Below are 8,314 nucleotides of genomic sequence, written 5' to 3'. Positions count from 1 at the left end.
ATCAACAACCACGAATCACGTCAACGTTCACAGTTTGGTCATATGAAACACAAACAAGTCAACACAATTCAACAACAACGATAATAAGTCAAGTGTATTTCCCTACCTTTTCGCAATCCAAGCACACAAGCAATCAATTATGATCCTTCACATATCCATCACCTACATAACATAATTATGTATAATTACCACCTACTCAATCAAATAATCATGCACATAACCTAGACTCATCATAACTTAATAGGAATATCAACTTAAAGAACAAACACGATTTTTCCTGATTTTCCAGCACATGACAGACTCGGAATAAAATACATAACTAATTCCAGAAAAATCAAATTGATACAAGGACAATTGGATTGGAACCCCATGAGTCTTAGCTACAAATTATATCTAACGTGTTTTTCTCAAATTCCAAACTTATCAAGAGTTTTCAGACAGATTTCCAAAAACTGACAGAAACCGTCGCATAAAAAGTATTGATTCATAAAACGAGTTTAAAACATTATTTTGCAGTAATTACAAATCCTATTATCATCTAGACTATACAAAGATGATGTATGAAGAAGCCTCATAACTGAATCGACATAAAAATTAGGGTTTCAAATCATTTTCCACAACCAAATCAGATTCGCGGACTTTTCAGCGACATGTTCATAAATAAATCACCTAGGACAAACCATAAAACATTTGACTATGAGATTTTATATTCATAAACTAGACATCAAATAAACAGGACTCTCTTTTCAAACTTTTTGAAGACGAACATTTTAAAACAGTATAAACAATGGAATGAAATCGACTTACAAACAGGGAAATCGAATTAGGTTGGAATCGATGAGAAATCTTCAATCAAGTGAAAGGCTCGACAATTCTTCTTCCTCTCCCTTTCTCTAGGTTTAGAAATGGTTTTATGAATGATAAAATGAAAGGAGGGGAGATGGAGAGCGGCTCTTAGATTAGGTTTAGGGTAAATGGTGGTTACATGTTCCGGGTAGGGCAAATGGGTTAAACGGGTATGGTCGTTGGGTAAATGTAGATGGGTAATTCTTGACCCAAAAGACAATATGTGATGTAGCCCGACTCAACATATACGATATAAACCCGACTTAATAACATTCACGATATTACGATGCAACCAATATAAAATGTATAATACTAATATATAATAATATCCGTTTAATCGATTATATAAAATACGGGGTATTACAATACCCGTCAAGGTAGCAAAAGAACTTATTAGAGGTTAGTCTCTAAAGCATTTGATCAATGAATGAGAGAGGGAAATGATCTTTTCTTGTTGCGGAATTTAACTTACGATAATCAATACACATTCACCAACCGGTGATCTTCCTTGTGGGTATTACCTCGTTCTTGTCATTTTTCACCACCGTGGTACCTCTTTTCTTGGGTACCACTTGAACGGGGCTAACCCACAAAGAATCCAATATAGGGTAAATGATTCCCGCATCAAGTAATTTCATAACCTCCGCTTTTACAATCTCTTGTATATGGGAATTTTGTCTCCTTTGGCCTTGAATGGTAGGCCTATGATCATCTTCTAAATGTATCCTATACATGCAAAATTCGGGGCTTATTCCCTTAAGATCATCTAGACTATAACCTATTGCCTTTTCTTATTTCTTTAACACAAGCAAACTCTCTAATTGACATTCATCAAGTTTTTCATTCATAATCACGGGTTTGGTTTTAGACTCATCAAGGTAGGCATACTTCAAATTTTGGGGAAGGGGTTTTAAAGAAGAGGTTTGTACCTCAATTTATACCTTTGATGGTTCGTTTGGAACACTTTCCACCTCCATTACACTTTCCACCCTCATTGCTTATCCCACCTTGATGGATTGTGATGGCTTATTAAGAATGCCATCTATCCTCATGGATTTCTCATAAGTGAGCTCTTTGTCGGCTAGAGCGGCTTCAAGGAGATCTACTTCCAATGCACAATGTTTATCTTTGGCCTAACTTGCTGTAATACCCCGTATTTTTATATAATAAATTAAACGGATATTATTATATATTAATTATTATACATTTTATATTACCAATTAAGTCGGGTAAATTGTCGAGTCGATAATTATGATAAGTTATTTTAATTAACTTGCGTTGTATCGGTATAAGTTAATTGTGACGGGTTTATCTTACACTCTACTTTTATTAAAATATATCTTTATTATATATATTATTATTATTATAATAATAATATATCATCATTACTACAACAATACTTCCTTTTTCTTTCTTCCTTTACACCATTTCCTGCAAACCCACCACATGCTACTCCTTTCTTTTTATTTCTTTACACTTTCTTTTACAAAGCATTCACATGCTTGTCCTACCCTTTTCATCATTATCAATCATCATATCTCACGCATAAAAAAGAGGGAGAGTGAGCTTGGGTAGTTGTCGGTGCAGCAGGGAAGAAATAGGGGCGGTGGTCGACGGCCGTGGACGGCCCCGGTGGCGGCTAGGGCGGCGAAAGGTAAGGCGATCAACTCCCTCCTCTGTTTTTCGAATTATTGTCGGGTTTTTGGAGGATGTTGCGTGTCTTGTTGAGGCAGTGTTAGTGGTTGTTGACGGGGTATGGGGAAAGGGTGGTTAGTGTAGAGTTCAGTGGTGGTGGTTATGGTGGCCGTAGGTGGTGGTGGTGGCGAGAAAGGGCGGCAGCGATAGGGGTGGTCAAAACGGGTCTTTTATATGACTTTGGGCGGGTTTTAGAGGGTTAGGTTTGGGTGGTGCCAACGTCGACTAGGGGGAGGTCGACAAGGTAATGCCACGTGTGTCAGGTTCACTGTTCGACGGTGGTGTAAAGGGTGGTGGCGGGCGATGTGACGGGGGTGTGTCGTGGTGGAGGACGAGTCGAAAGCGTGAGCTAGTTGTGGCGGCATAGTTGCGGCACGGGGGTATTGGGGGTGGTGGCTCGACCACCGGCGTGGGTCGACCACGTTGGTGGTGGTCGGAGGTGGCCAGGCCGACACAGTGTCAGGCCTGGTGGTCGGCGGTGAGGGTTGGTGGTTGTGGGGAGGTAGTTGTGTCGAGTGGAAAGGAGTGTGTTGTTTAGTCGATTGATTCGTTTTCATTATTGTTTTAAGTATCGTAGTTAATTAATTAATTTAATTCGAGTGGTGGTGAATAATTAAAGACGAGTTGTTTTAATGATTGAAACGGGTTTTTATTAGTTTAATCATTATAATTCGTTAAACGGTCGTATGCTTAATTAATTAATATTCCGAGTTATTTAATTAATTAAGGACGGGTTTTTATTAGTTTAATCGTTATAATTGTTAATGGGTCATATTCTTAATTAAGTAATGTAATCCCCGTGTCATTAAATAAGGTAGTTAATTTAATTCCCGAATTATTTAATATAATTAGTGACGGGTTATTTTAGTAATTGAATCGGGTTTTGTCATTGTTTAATCTTTAGAATCCGTTAAGTTATCACATGCTTAATTAATTAATTTAATTACCGAGTTAAGTAAATAATTAAAGACGGGTTGTTGAGTTATTCAAATTAATTAATTCGGGTGTTCTCAATCGCATAATTCGTTAATCATTTAATTATCATGTTGGTTTAAGTTCCGAGTTAATTAACTTATATAATAATTAATTAACTAGAAACGGGAATTTGAGTCGGGTTTGTTAAAAGAGAAAATTTATTATTTGACACATCAATTACTATATCGGGAAAGTTCCATTTTAAGAAATTATACTTTAATAACTGTCTATATTGGGAAGTTGAGTCAAATAGTAACTGGGTTATTTTAGTTACCAGTTGGGCATAAGTATGGTGTCGGGATTGTATTTCGGAAAGCTTCTATTTCGGGAGATGACTATATTTAGTAGTTAGTAATTATAAATATTATAATTGTTTTAGGTGACGGATTCGTGAAGGATCGATAATCAGATTCGTTGCTTTATGTCTGGACTTCTTAACTGCTTAATTGGATTTGCTGGCACTATGAGGTAGGGAAATACACTTGTCCTATAATCGTCATTGTTGAATTGTGTTGACTTGATTCCTGGTTATTGCTTTACGTTATCATTTATATTCGGAAAGGTGATTGACCGATTTGATCGTATTGAGCATGATATCACAACATCGGGTAACTGGCATGATTTTATGATTCATCAGTTCATTGATTTATATATATATTGTGTTGCATCAATTTCTTTTGAGCATTCATATGCATTGGAGTTGGAGGATGGTGTGGTGGTGATGAGATCGTGATACGATGTGATGTTGTGATAAGGCCCAGGCGGGTTCTCGGGAGACATACTGGATAACCTCATTGTTGAGTGGTATATCGACGACGGTCGATTGATAGTCCGGGGATCGGTATGGCTGGGCGTTCCGGGTTTGTGTGTGATTGAGTTGTGATGGAGATGGAGGTGGCGGAGTATCATGCATATCATATTTATTGTTTTATTGTTTTCCCTACTCAACCTCGCGGTTGACCCTGTGTATTCGTGAACGCCTGTGATGAACCGTTTTATGGGGAGCAGACTTGACAGGTTTAAGAGATAGGACGGGAGCTGGATGGGCGTGAGACACTGGATCAGACGACTTAGTAACTAGATCATCATCTAGAAGACTTTCACTTTTATTTATGTCAATTCTTGTAATTTGAGTTGAATAGAGTAATTGTATTAAATAAGTTAAAATTTTACATAAATTGCCTTGGAGTTTAATTTGTTATTCACTACCTCGGGAAACCGAGATGGTAACAGTCCGTTTTATTAGGGAATGTCTTGACGAGGACTTCTTTTATAAACCGGGGTGTTACAAAGTGGTATCAGAGCGAACGATCCTCGTGCCCTGAACCAATGAGCCCAATGAACATAGGATGTGTCTAAATAAAATGAACCGGGATAGAATGTTAGGAGCACACTACGGTAAGGTATGAGTTAGGGGCCCCCTCACACCGAACCAGTGGTCCTCTCAGTTGAACCGGAAACCATGAGTGTATACGAGAGAAAGGGTAGAATAGTTGCTTGAGGTTGAACAGGAAATTCAAATATCGTTGCCTAAGTATTACCTGATTGATACATTGATTATTGCCTAATTGAGTTGATATATACTTTGAGACCCATATATTCTGACCATTATGCAAAGCATAACGCTACGGTAAGTAATTTGTATGAATGATGTGTTGATAGCACTACTATATCTAGTAATATGAGGTTATGTGATCCCAAAGCCATGCTAGTATAGTCTTCTGATAGTAATTGGAAACACTATTGAATTGCACGTTTATAGCCATAGCAATCGTGATTAGATATACGGAATAGATCGAGATGCGAAGGGATTCTACGGGATAGATGATTACGTAAGTACAGTGTGAGATTTAAGTTAGGATGAATTAGTATCGATAGTATAGTTATAAGAATTGGAACATAGAAAATGAATAACTTAGTGATAAAATTCGTTCTGGTTGGTGTTACTCTTTAATTGACCTTACTACCATTTCTTTTCTGTTTATTGCCTATCGACGAAAAATTTATGAGAAATAGCCCCGAGAGTTAGTGTTCCGTTGGCGTTGGTTTCATACTTATAGGATATACGGATTAGGAGTAATAAAATAAATACTTTAGTGAACTGTGGTTAGGAAGTTCCTATGCAGTGATGTTTGACCAACGATATTATAAAAAAAATTCTCATTTAAATTGTATTAATAATTCTCGCATGATTCCAACTCCACCGATCATAAAATTCGCATGTGTTTTCAAATTAATAAGCCACGAAAAATCAAGATGTCTCAATATTAAATGATAAATTTTACAAACTGACCCAAGTTTTGGATCAATTGTTGTCACATGTTTGTTTAGACCAAATAAGTTGTAAAATTCTTTAAAAATGGAATTCTTGTGCTTTAAACCTTATTCTATCTCCCTGTGTTTTGAACTCACCGTGTTTTATAAAAGTAATATGAAACAAGTTTTAATCGAACAATTATTTATTCGTGATTTTTGGAAGTTACAACGTGAATCAAAACATTTAAAATGTGCGTCTATGTCGAATTTGCATACGATTGTTTGATTAATTCATGAGTCTTAGTAATGTGAATTTATAATGTTTTATATGACGATAGTAGCACGCATGTTCAGTAATTAAGTATCTTAACAAGTGATAAAATTAAAACTTAGTTAAATAACCTCGTTGGCATGATAGTATGAGTAAAATTGGATAGCTTAATTTAATTTTAATCGAGGGTGAAATGTTTATACGAGTCCAGCTGTTTACATATTTTATATACATTTGGTATGTTGTAATATTTAAAATCATATTTGCATAGTGGTCGGATCTATATAAATATAAAACTATATTGTCATATCTTAGTAAAAAAAAATTTATGGTATTAAAAGTAATTTGATTATTCTAATATACTCGCATGAAAATTATAATAGTTACGTTTAAAAGTTTACACATGGATGGTAGTAATGATTGTGTCTAAATGTTCACACATGTAGGATGTCATCTGAGTTCTAATGTCTTTCACATGAGTTGTGTGCCCATAGTTATAATTATTGTCTTCATCGCATTAAATGATTTCAATTGAACCTAAACCTATAACATGATAATAAACAGTGTCGTTATTCATTATTGAATATGTTCGTTATTATATCGTCATAAAATACTAAAGAGATTCTTGCAATTATATGATCATGATATAAAGGAAACTGTTTGATATAACGCGACAATTGGCATATCTATATTCTCGAGTCGTTACTATCAATTATATTTTTATAAAGATTATTAATGATAATTATATTAGCAATTATAATGGGATAACCCTTTGATGATTCGCATGATATGCGTTGGTATAAATGATAGTCTTGTATGATGAACTTGCCAATATCGCTGTTTATCGCTTGTTTGACTCATAAATTGTAAAATTTGTCAATCAATGTGCATTCGTCATTCGTGAATAAATCCCAAACCCTTTGATATGAGGATTAAAAATATTTCTAGGCTGATAAGTACTGCGAAACTGATTGTCTCTGGTAAGGATTAGCTAACTTAAGCGAGAGTTGAGAATCTTTTATCCTTTTAAGTTGTTAGCAGTAATTGAGAACTTTGGTTATAATAATGAGGGTTACGAGGACGTAACCATGTTTTTAGTTGGGGAGGATTGTAAAATCTTAACGCTTAATTTGCACTCGTTTGTAGATTGTAGTTTTGACCAAGTTGATGTTTCGTTGTGAGGTTACATATGCAAATAAGTCCTATATGTTTTATTCCTACTTCTGTTAGTTGGTTGATGTGAAAAAAAAAAAAAAAAAAGGAGAGTGTAGTTAAACTACCGGTATTGAGTTATGAGTTGTGGGGCCTTTGTGCCGAGTTACGTTTGCAGTCCAGCGAGACCATGGTTATTGAGTTACTTGAGTTTGAGATCGGAATTGAGATGGAAAGATGATGGTGTTCTCATATGATTATATAGTGTTATACATTTGTGTTCGCAGGTAGTTATTAGTTGTAGTTAATTGGATTAAGAAAATGATGAGTTAAACTTCGGGACGAAGTTTATTTTTAGGAGGGCAGAATGTAACATTCCGTATTTGTTATGTGTAATTAATGTGTCGAAAGTATGCGTTAACAGTGTTAGAAATGCGTGACGTCCGTAAGTACAATATACAATACCTTTCTGTTGTTGAGTATGGGAGCGAACTTCGGGACGAAGTTCATTTTAAGGGAGGAAGACTGTAATACCCCGTATTTTTATATAATAAATTAAACGGATATTATTATATATTAATTATTATACATTTTATATTACCAATTAAGTCGGGTAAATTGTCGAGTCGATAATTATGATAAGTTATTTTAATTAACTTGCGTTGTATCGGTATAAGTTAATTGTGACGGGTTTATCTTACACTCTACTTTTATTAAAATATATCTTTATTATATATATTATTATTATTATAATAATAATATATCATCATTACTACAACAATACTTCCTTTTTCTTTCTTCCTTTACACCATTTCCTGCAAACCCACCACATGCTACTCCTTTCTTTTTATTTCTTTACACTTTCTTTTACAAAGCATTCACATGCTTGTCCTACCCTTTTCATCATTATCAATCATCATATCTCACGCATAAAAAAGAGGGAGAGTGAGCTTGGGTAGTTGTCGGTGCAGCAGGGAAGAAATAGGGGCGGTGGTCGACGGCCGTGGACGGCCCTGGTGGCAGCTAGGGCGGCAGAAAGGTAAGGCAGTCAACTCCCTCCTCTGTTTTTCGAATTATTGTCGGGTTTTTGGAGGATGTTGCGTGTCTTGTTGAGGCAGT

General features: G+C 35.5%; 1 long non-coding RNA gene across 1 annotated transcript; it reads left to right on the top strand.

The window, feature by feature from the left end:
• The first annotated feature begins 3,154 nt into the window (after positions 1-3,154).
• Positions 3,155-4,717, top strand: LOC141631629 (uncharacterized). Its single transcript, XR_012537674.1, has 2 exons — positions 3,155-3,984; positions 4,525-4,717. It is a non-coding gene; the product is annotated as an uncharacterized LOC141631629 (long non-coding RNA).
• Positions 4,718-8,314: the final 3,597 nt, after the last annotated feature.

The sequence above is a fragment of the Silene latifolia genome, chromosome Y, assembly GCF_048544455.1.
Source record: "Silene latifolia isolate original U9 population chromosome Y, ASM4854445v1, whole genome shotgun sequence".
Classification (NCBI taxonomy): domain Eukaryota; kingdom Viridiplantae; phylum Streptophyta; class Magnoliopsida; order Caryophyllales; family Caryophyllaceae; genus Silene; species Silene latifolia.
The sequence above is the reverse complement of the archived record's forward strand: the minus strand, read 5'-3'. Positions and strand labels throughout refer to the sequence as shown.